Raw genomic sequence first — 10,731 nt, forward strand, 5'->3', positions numbered from 1 at the left:
TCCCCACCCCAAAAAATGAGGAAGAAAGGGGAAAAAGTATCGGAAGAGAATGCTGACTTCATCCTGGCAGGCTCCGATCCGCCTGAGTTGTCGCCGAGCGCAGGTGAGAGGTGAGAAGCGTTCGGAGGCCGCCTTGTTCAAGGCCAGCCGGGGTGAATATTCTTGCAGCCATTGCGTCAGATGGAGCCAATACCTGAGGCCGCCCTATCCCTTCTGCCCTCGCCGGTCAACGAGCAAGGTCATCTACAATTCCATCACCTGACTCTAGGACTGTTTACCCTGCGCAGGGGAGAGAAACTGAGGGCCAAGAAAAGCTGACAGGTCCAAGAGCCAGGAGGGTCCCCTTGGGACCTGTCCAGCTGGTGAGGGCCCGCACCAGATCGTGGACAGCAAACTTTTTGCACCATTTTGCATATTTCGAAATATTAACATATTTCCGATACCGCCCCCCTACTGGAAGTCGTAATTGCAACTCACCCTTCCCTTTGTCGGCGGGAATCGCCTTAAGCAGTCCCAGCAAGTCAACCTACTTTGGGGACGCATTTTGCATTTTTCATTGCCCCTCACCTCTCCCCAAACCTATATGTCAAGGAACAGGGAGTTGAGACATGACACATTAATGTTTTTATCAGGGGACGCTCTCTGCTCCCACAGAAAGGGGGGGACACTGGGAGGAGAGGGCGGCTGAGAAGACATCACTCCGCAGCTTCTGCGGAAATTCATATTCAGTGTATGTTCCTCTCTCACCTGAAATAAATTCTGCAGGCCTACCCACACAAACCCCGCAGCACTTATTTATTTGCATGTCATGCTTTTAATATGGTAGAAGGCAAGACGGATCTTTGAGGAGGGAAAATGAGGCTCACCTTTCAGACTCGCTCTCTTAAATAAAAAAGAATTGTCCGGCTGGGCGCCTAAGAATTTATCTTGAGTTTGTGGTCATTATCTCTATTATATAGACCTGGCAATAAATAAATCGGGTAGTTACTACCCAACAATAAAACCGTAGTGTATGGGACACGTTACTATTACTTTCTTAATGATCTGCCGTTTCTTTCACTTTAAATCTTCCCAGTCTTGTCTTCCCGCTTGTCTACAAGGATCTATCTTCACCCCTTGAGGTACCAGACCGCTCGGTTCATTTTTATATTTTGTGAACACAGTAAGTTTTCCTGTCTAGACTTTCTGTTTTTCCTCCTATTTCTAGGCTGCCTAATCTGCTTCAAGACAAAGGGTCGACCCGGATCAAATGTCTTTTCCCCCTCTCTCTCTATTTTAACCGCCTGGTGCGTCCACTTTAATGAAGATCGACCCCCTCGCGGCAGCCACCCTTGGGGTGTCTAGGAGAAAAGGAGCTACGCAGAGCCCGGGGGACCCGGCCGGGGGAAGATGCTCTGCGCCCCCGTCCGTGGGCACGCCCTTGGGTGCGCACGGAGCCCAGAGGACGATCTGGAAAGACTCTGCCTGGGCCATTTCTCCCTCTCACGGCCCTCACCCCGATTCTTGCTGGTGTGCCTGCCCACACAGAGATTTCGGGGTGGGGGCGTCCCATCCCTCCGACTTCCCCCGGCTCGCCCTCCGCCCGGGCACAGCGCGCCACACGCGGACAAGAGCGCGAGCAGCCTGGACCCGCCGGAGAAGTCGGTCCTCACGCCTCTGCCGGCTGCTCCTCTGCGCCCGCAGGCATTAAAACCTCACCGAGAGGGCTCGGCCCGGAGGCGCGGACGCGGAGTTGGGCTGGGGGGTGCGGGCGCTCCGCTCAGGTGCCCAGACTTGCGGCTGGCGGGAGAGGCTGCACGCGCTCCCATCCAGCCTGGGCTCTCGCACCTGAGGCTCGCCTCCTCTGCTACGGCGAGGTGCGCCTCTCTCACCCCGACCCCGACCCCCAGCCGGGCCCGAGGCGCAATCTGTTCCCGGCCAGAGCCTTCCAGAGTCCCAGGGCCCCCGCCCCCGCCAGCCCTGCCGGGAGGATGCGCCCAGCCTACGTCCGGCCGGCGCCGTCCAAAACCACCGCCACACTCGCTTTCACGCCAGCGCGAAAAGTGACGCGTACCGGCAAAGCGGTCAACAAATGACCATCTTATCCGCGAAGCGGGGGAAATCGGGGGAGGGATTTGGGGGGGGGGGGGCTGGGGGGAGAAAGGGGCAAAGGGGCAGTGGTAAGCTGGGGAAAGAAAACAAACAGTCCTGCGTCGCTTCCCCTTTTGTCTTTATACTGCTTGTCTCAAGAAATCAACTTAAGCACCGCAAGCCCCCACCAGGCTTGTTTTTGTTTGTGTGACTTAGATCACAGATAGAACTCGAGACCAAATCTCTGAGTGTGTGTAAGAGAGAAAAGAAGCCGCGGCCAGGCTACTGATGATGAAGGGACGATGAACTTCTCACCTTTCTTTAACTCACAAAAATATGTCCTTTTAAAAAAATCCACGCCGCCGTGGGTGTGTGTTTCACTGTTAATTGCGTTTTGCTGGGATGATCTTTTACGACTGGAAAACAAACGGCTGGGAAAATATTCACATTTGGGACAGAAAACATTTTTTATTTATATCTTTGACATTTAAAGGAGCAGAATTAATTTGTCCCGTCCACATTAGCATTGAGAGAAAGTTTCAGAAATCTACCAAGGGGGAAGGGGGGGGGGGAGAAAAAAGAAAGCGAATAGAAGAAAGGAAAAAGAAAAGCTAGGCTTGGTTTTTCTTATTTCAGACCTGTAATCAATCATTGAAATAGGAAGCAGCAAAATTGTAAAGATTCGATAGATTAAAATGCAAATGAAAGGTAGAAAAAGAAACATTAACATGGCGATCAAAGATTTAATAACCGTAAATCAAGTTTTTTTTTTTCTGTTGCAGCTGCAGTTTGTGTGTGTTTATGTTTTAATCATGTTCGTTCCATAAATAAATAATATCTGAAACGAAACTAATTTTTCATTATTTTAACCGTGGGCTATAACAGTAAATATTAAAAATAGAAAACGTACAGGATGCCAGATCCCCAACCAAATAAGAGAAAGATTTGTGTTGATTGGTTAAAATCAAGGCGTTTCATTTGTGTGTTTTGGAAAATCAGAGTATTATGCTAAAAAATTCTGTCTCAACTGACAAAGCCCAAAGTTTTATTTTCCCTTTAATATTTTATGTTAACGACAAGACACCATTTATAGTAAATATATACGTGGCTGCATATGCATTTCAGTTTGAGCATTTTCAAAGAACGAAAGTGCCAGAATATTTAAACAATACAAAACACATACTACTTAAAAGTGCTTTAACAGAATTCCTGGAAAATAATACTTTTTAGAAGAATCTGCCCTAGAGGAAAATTAAATGATGGTTTGACACAATTAAAACTTTTTTTAAGCTTTATTATTAAGGTTCTTTTTCCAAAGGGGAGTATTTTTGCCCTTCGTTTGCTATCATTCGATTTAAGGTCTTATGTCAAGGTGTCAAATTATCGGGACACACTATTTTATTTAACTAGTCCTCATTTTCTTATATGGTGAAGGTTTTTCATTTAGATCTTTTATTTAAAATATTGATTTACATTACTTAGAAATTATTTCTAGAATTTTAAAATAAACAACTGGTCCTAGTCTTTTCTTTTTTCTCTTTTTGGTAGTCTTATTAACATGGAATAATTCATCTTCAGAAGACTGGAAACTTATTTTTGGTAATACAGCCTTGCAATGTTTAAAATAAGCTCTTCGCTTAATTTTGTCTTTGAAGGGGTTACTCACCCTAATGTACTGAGATGATGAATTTAAATTGTCTCCATTTCTCCTCTTTCCACAAATTAAAATGATAACCAACCCTGGGATACTTGTTTCCTTTATAAAACCTTTCAGTTAAATGTGAGCTAAGTTGATGTCCACTCCCTCCATCCCAGCCACACAAGCACAGTTTTCACTGTGACAGTCCAATAATGCATTTAGTTTAAAATTACACTTGGACCTTTCCTCCTTTGTATTTTTTCATTTACTTCAGTGCAACAAGATGACTTGATTTTCTTGGGATTACATGAACTCCATTCAGTGTTACTGGGACATTTCTGCTCAACTAAATACTTGCCTTAATAGACAAATGAACTTCTTTTTATTTGCTGGAGTTTGTAGAAGGTTTCAGATACAGAGCGTGCAACTGATTTAGTTATTGTTGTGAGAATCGAACAGGCACAAAAGTCATTTATCTAAAACGAAGAGATATGACTCTGTAAAAGGGAGAAGCAAGGGCAGAATCACTGGGAATTATTTCAGTTTATAGCTCTTATTAATTAAACCGGATGTAGTTTCATTCTGATCTTTTAGTACCGACCTTGTTAAATGCTCCCAGATACCTTTCCCCCATCACCCCAATTTTTTCATTCATTAGATAACTTGGGTCCCTTGTTGATGGGGGTTGCTTTTGCTACATTATCTCACTAAGCAGTTGCAGTGTAAAACTGCGCGCATCTTCAGAAGATCGCACCCCCGCACCCCTCCCGGGGGAAAAAAAAAAGGAAAAAGAAAAAGAAACCCTTTTCCCATTCAGTTTTAGCATCTTGTTTCGTTGAAATGCAAGACAGGTACTTGATTTAGCATTTAAGCAAAAGGTTACACAAACCGCGTTTTAAAAAGTGTTGGGATGTCCGACAGGGTCAGCCCCAGATCAGATCATTTTTTGAATGCAGACCTAAAGATAATGAGTACTTGTTGTATTAGAGGGGACAAACAGTACTTTGGCTTCCTCTGACCCCAGAATGCACGGCTCGGTTTCATTGATCATCCTCCTTTATGAGATAATGCAATTACAAACATCAATAAGGGGCTGCAAGGGGAATCATTATGCGGTGACAGTGATAAATGACGGTGCAGAAATAGCATGCTTTTTCCCCCCTAACAATCCAGGAGCCCAGGGGCTCCTGGGGCTGAACACAGTCGCCAAGGAAACAGATGACATCCCAAACGGCACCAAAGGAAAAAAAATGAACAGTCTTTCTTTGCCTTTCACTCTTTTCTGTCTTCCAAAGAGTTAGTTTTGGCTCAAGCAGCAGCTGCCACACAGGCATTTCGTTATTTCAGACATTAAAGACTGGAGCGGGCGGTGGGAGTCTCCTCCTCTTCCATCCCCACCCCCACTAGATAACACACAAAGCTCGCTCTTCACAGTTTAGGACTACCTGAAAATGCATGTTTTGAAAATCAGATGGGGGGGGGGGTGGTGGTGGTGAGGGAAACGCGGTTTACACAGCCATCGCGTTGTGTTTTCCCCGCTTGCATGATTGTCCGGTGGAAACTGAGTCTCCAGAACAAGCTGGCGCCTCGTGGGTCTGCCAGTAAGGACTGGGGCGCGTGGCTCGCCTCCATCTCCCTGCGGTGTCAGACGCTGCTCGATGCCAAGGCATGAGGGTGGTGTTGGGGGGGTGGGAATGGGGAGCAAGCGGCTGCGAGGGGTGTTTGCCGCTTCGCTGACTTTCTTTGAATTGGAATTATCAATGGGCGCAGGGATCTCCCCTAGATCGAGGAATCCGGTTGTTTAAAGGCCCCAGGGTGCCCTAGGCAAGTGGCTTCAAGAGGGCTTCGCTGAGCGATCCCCATCCACCCATGACCCCGCTGGTGGGTGAAGTAGCCGGGCGCCAAAAGGTGATGGGTTACCCGGACTGCGTGCTGGACCTGCGGCTGCGAGGCGGGGGCGCTGGGGGGGGTGTGCCTGGGGACACTTGGAAGGGAAGGGGAACGCGCCACTTTGGGGGGAAGGAGGAGGAAGAGGGCGCGGAAGTGCGAGGGGGTAGCCCCAAGAAGAAAATAGAAGGGAGGGGAGGAAGAAAGCGAGCGAGCGCAATCCCACCCTTCGAGAAGGTCGCCATCCCGAAGAAAGCAGACACAGGGTTCCCTGACCCCTGCGGGAAACGCCCCGGCGTGGAACGCGGGACCCCTGCGCAGCTTGCTCTGCCACTCGAAGCCCCCGCCCTGAGGAGCCGGCCGGGCGGGTGCGGGAGCAGGTGACTTTATTCACTGCTTCCCCAATCAGCGAGGTCCCGGGACTCGTTTTCCGCCTGGAGATTAAGATCATTGCTCGCGTAATGAACTTAATGCTTTAGGGTAGAGGTGAGTGTGTCTGCGAGTGGGCAGGGGTAGGAATTACCGACCCGATCAATGGGAGACTGGCTTAAAACTAAATCCCTTTTCTCCAGGGCTTCAGCGCCTGGGTTTCCCCGCGGTGGGCTGAGCGCGCCGGGCGAGTAGTAAGCAGGACGCGGGAGGGCGACCCCAGCGCGCGGCCCGCCGTAACTGAGACCCTCAAATGCCCCTCATCTCCCCGCCAAGACCACCGGGATACCCGTTTTTAGGGCAAAGACTCTTAAAAGCTCAAATGTTGGCTAACTGATTGCTCAGTATGTTGGGTTTTTTTTTTTTCCTTTACAGCTCCGCCTTGGGAGAGAATGTTAGGACTCGTTGGCAGGCAGATGGGGCCAAAATGAGACACCCCCCGCACCCCACCTCCCCGCCATCAGCGACCCCCTCAAGGGGCGATTTCCCACTCTCTCTCCTTCAGCGTTCTGTCCTGGGCCCTGGGATTCCCAACCTCGTGTAGACTCTGCACCTGGCCACCTGAGTGCCACGGGCTGCCCCAAAGTCAAGTGGGTGAGGGGTGGCCCAGGAGAGGGGAGTGAAACGAGGTGAAATGACCGGCCAGGCAGGGCGCCCCACGACCCCATTCCACGCCACTCCACCCGGCGTCCAAGCGCCTACCCGGGAGTTCTGCATCGGCAGGTTTTTACTGTCTTCACTTGGGCCGAGGACCTGCTGGGATCCGAAAGGCAGGAGAAAGTTTGCAGAGGCTTTAAAGTGATCCCGAGGAGCTCCTGCCTAAGGCGTCGGGGTGCTGCCCACGGCTCCCCAGCTGCGCCTGGCGGGCGCTAGCCAGGTCCCAAGTGCCCCCGGGTCCCAAGTTCTTCGCAGTCCCGCTCCCGGAGTCGCGGCGGGACTCGGAGGCAGAGTCCATCAAGAAGCCTCTCGTCCACCACAAAGCACCCCGAGCCGAGCCGTTCGGAGGGAAGGGGGCCCGGAGTCCCCCAGGAGGTACCTCTCCACAACCTTCTGCGCAGACCCGGGGTCGCCTCGTCTCCCGAGACGAAGTCTGCAGCCCCTTAGACTTGACTTTCCTGTTGGGTTGGGGAGGAGGTAGGAGGCTATTGGAGGTGCCGGAACCGATCCCTCACCCCCCACCCCCAGGGTGCGCTGGGCTCTACGCAGAGACCTGTCCGCCCTGCACCCGCCCAGGACTCAGGATTAGGACGCAGGGGCCGCCGCGCTCAGGCCCGGATCCTCGCAGCTACCGCCGCCGCCCGCGGGATCTCTCGGCGCGCGGAGGCGGGCCCAGCCCCAGCCCCAGCCCCAGCCCCAGGCCACCGGCATCTCCCCTCCCGCCCCGGCCGCAGACTCCGGGGGCGCTGCTCACAGCAACCAACCCTGCGCGCAAAGTCTGCGCGCCGCGTGGGAGACGCGGGCGGGAGGGGGCGGGTGGCGCTGGTGTTTTTGCTTTTCAGAACAAAGTTTCCTAGTAGGCGCCTAGTTCCCGGGGTCGGAGCCTCCCACCTCCGCTCCTTCCTCTCCCTTCTCCCGGCCCCCTAGAGCAGAGCGAGCCGGAGTCTCCGCCCGGGCCTGGCCGCCGCTCGTCCCCTCCCCCGGCGGGGACGCTCGCGCCCCGAGCGCCGCCCTCCCCACCCCGTCCCCGGGCTCCGCGGGGGTGCCTCTCCCCGGGGCGAAGCTCTCCGGCCGGGCGCACGGGAAGGAGAACACCCGTTGCTTCCCGAGGAACTCCTAATACCATCCATACAGTTTTAATGCGTTTATAATTCGATAAGTGATTTCAATTTGAAATTGTTAGTAACTAATTTTATGGGTAATTTTTCCACATCAAATATTTAAGCATCAGATTAAGGGAGCCAGTTCCGACACAGGATAATAAGGGGTTTCCCCCCACCCCTCGCGACCCCCGCCTCCCTCGGATTCCTACCGAGTCGTTTTTCCAAATCCCCAAAAGATGGCAGTCGAAGCCGACGTTCTTCTTTTCCAGCGGCTCTGCGAAGGGAGGGGGGGAGAAAGAGGGAAGGAGGGAGAGAAAGGGGGAGAGAGGGAGGGAGAGGCAGAGGGAGAAGGAAAGAGAGAGACAGTGAAAGGAGAGGGAGAAACTAGACGTTGCACGGACTTTTCAAAGTAATTCTTTCACACGTTTCTAAAACAGGCAAGAAGCAGTGGTGAATTTCCTGGAAATGTCCCGGCAGAAAAGAAAGCCAAAAAACGTGCCTTGTGGGCTCAGAGCAGGGGATGTGAGAAACTAAGCGCTTTCAAAGTAAACCCTCAATTCAGAGCAGAAGCAGGAGTGGGGAGACTGGGAGAGGGACAGACTGGCTTTTTGATAGTTCTTTGTATTAACATTATATACAAACACTATACAGCTCAGCAACGTGTTTCCTCGACAGGACTCTGCCAGTTACCTCGTGGGGGGGGGGGAGAAGAGGTGGGGAGGGGAAAGGTGATGGGTGGGGGCGGGCTGCTGTGGGCGTAGGGGAGGCTGGGGCCAGAAGCGGATGAATTGCAGACCAGTTGCCAAAACTTTTTTTTTTTTTTTTTCCTGCTGCTGCTGCGGCTGCCTTTGCTGCTGCCTTTGCTTTGAATGTGGGTAACTAGGAAACAGCAAGCCGTCTGAGAAGACGGAATTTCCAACGTGTAAAATGTTCTTAACGGAACCATTGAGCGAGTGCAATAAGGCGTGAGGGGGAACTAATCTTCCCATTTAAATGTTTGTGGCAATTTTATCTAAATGAATTTTAATGCTAAACGAGGGTAATTCCCCATTTGTAGCGCGTTACTTCTCTTTCCTGTGCTTCTAAAGCAGTCGAACATCATGCAATGAACAATAACAATAAAAATACTGTCAAGGCATATTATTCATTTCGAATGTGTTATAATTGCAGCTGATTAAATATGATAGGGGAATTTTTTAAACTTTTTTGGAAAAGTATTAAATCATATTAAAAAGTAGTCTCATTCAACCGGCGCCCACCACCCCCCCCCGCAAATAAAAATAAAAATCAGGTACAATTGCGTGCCCTTGTTTAGAAGAGGGCGTTTTGTTTTTGCCTTTTAAGAACATCAAAAACACTCTTAGCACCTCTATTATTTCCGTCTTTCGGTTAAGGGTCCTCAATAATCTCGGAGCTGGCTCTGAAATTTGCAAGAGGAAAAGCTGAAATAGCATTAAGGGGGAGGTAGGGGTGCCCAGGCAGGGGGAAAAGGACCCGCCGACAGCAAGGCTCGCACAAAAACCGGCACGCAGAGGGGGGAACGCAGGGAAAGAACGCAGGTTGTTTTATTTTTTCTAATTCACTGAACACTAATGATCTTGATTCTCCATAGCCTCCATATTCCCTAATTCTCCTTCACTAGTACCCTTCTTCTCCTAGTGCCTGCCGCCCCCCTTCCCTCCCTCCCTCCCTCCCTCCCTCCCTCCTTTCTTTCCTTCCCCCACCCGGCAAGAGCTTCCTCAAGAATAAAGGCTGAAAATAACCAACTCACCCAGGCAGGGACTGGAGAGGAGGGGCAAATGGATGGTTAGTTTATAAAGTTTATTATTCATTTTTAAGTAAATGAATGGTTGTTAACTGCTAGTAACCACCTATCAAAAGAGAATTATTTCACGAAGAGGGACTATTTATGTAGACGAAGAATTGCCACTGGGTCCAAATAGGAAATTGAAACAATCCCATAGATGGGGGAGGGGGGAGGTAGGGCGGAGGCGCGGAGAGGCTGCAGAAGGTTGAGCCTCGCTCTTTCTGCAGATCCACGTGTTCAGAAACAAGGCCCCATAAACAAAAGGTGAGAGAGTGCACTGCCGCTCCAGCAGGTGAGTCAGTCAATCACACGTCACCTAGTAAACCCAACCCACAGCTGGTTTCTCTTCTCAAATAGAAAATAGAATTGTTCAGGGCGGGTTTACAGGGTGACATGGGCCTGAATGTCAGGCTTGAGTTTAAGGCACTCTCCTCCGACCCATCCTTTGTTTACAAAGCAGTCACTACTAAAAGCCTGATTTTTTAAAAACGAATTTGCCTTAATTAAAATATTTGTATATTTTCCTTAGCTTTGGGGAGCACTTTTTATAGCCGCAATTTTATTTCAATGAAATGATAAGCTATTACAGCTTAAACATGTTATTTTGTACCATTTAGCTGGCTGCCATGCAGAAATTCTGTACAGCTGTTCTGGAAAATTGGTTAATAACCAGTTTTATCCAATGAGAACATAGAGCATATTTATAAAAATTAGATTTTGAAGTCTGGTCTCTTCCATTCATGTAGTTAATTTCCTAATAAACATATACTGTTCATCCTAGGTAACATCCTTAGTGAAAGATGTAACTCAGTCCTTAGGTTTGCCATTAGGTGCAGGAATAATTTCACTGATATTAAATGAGTAATTCTGTTGGCTGTAATCTGAGTCTACAGTTAGTTTAGTGCCCTTAGGCCTTACATTTGCTGATATTAGTTCATTAAGTCAGCTTAAAGAAATCAGTGACTATTATTAAATAATTTACTTTGTGGTTCAAATTTGCAAATGCATATATTATCTTAGGGAGCTAAAATTAAGTTTTATATTTACTGCATTCATCATGAAAAATTTGGGGGGCAGTAAACAAATTTTTCAAGCAGTGGAGTCAGCATGACAAAAATAATCTTATTTTTATTTTAGAT

At 49.4% G+C, this 10,731-nt stretch overlaps 1 long non-coding RNA gene across 3 annotated transcripts; it reads left to right on the forward strand.

The window, feature by feature from the left end:
• Positions 1-2,146: 2,146 nt before the first annotated feature.
• On the forward strand, positions 2,147-9,131 carry LOC309643700. 3 transcript variants are annotated; one of them, XR_014254001.1, is made up of 3 exons: positions 2,147-6,082; positions 6,401-7,057; positions 8,223-9,131. It is a non-coding gene; the product is annotated as an uncharacterized lncRNA (long non-coding RNA). The 3 variants fall into 3 exon arrangements; XR_014253999.1 differs by having other exon boundaries at positions 2,147-7,860; XR_014254000.1 differs by having other exon boundaries at positions 2,147-7,057.
• Positions 9,132-10,731: the final 1,600 nt, after the last annotated feature.

This window comes from Balaenoptera physalus, assembly GCF_965194825.1.
Source record: "Balaenoptera physalus genome assembly, chromosome: 15".
Taxonomy (NCBI): domain Eukaryota; kingdom Metazoa; phylum Chordata; class Mammalia; order Artiodactyla; family Balaenopteridae; genus Balaenoptera; species Balaenoptera physalus.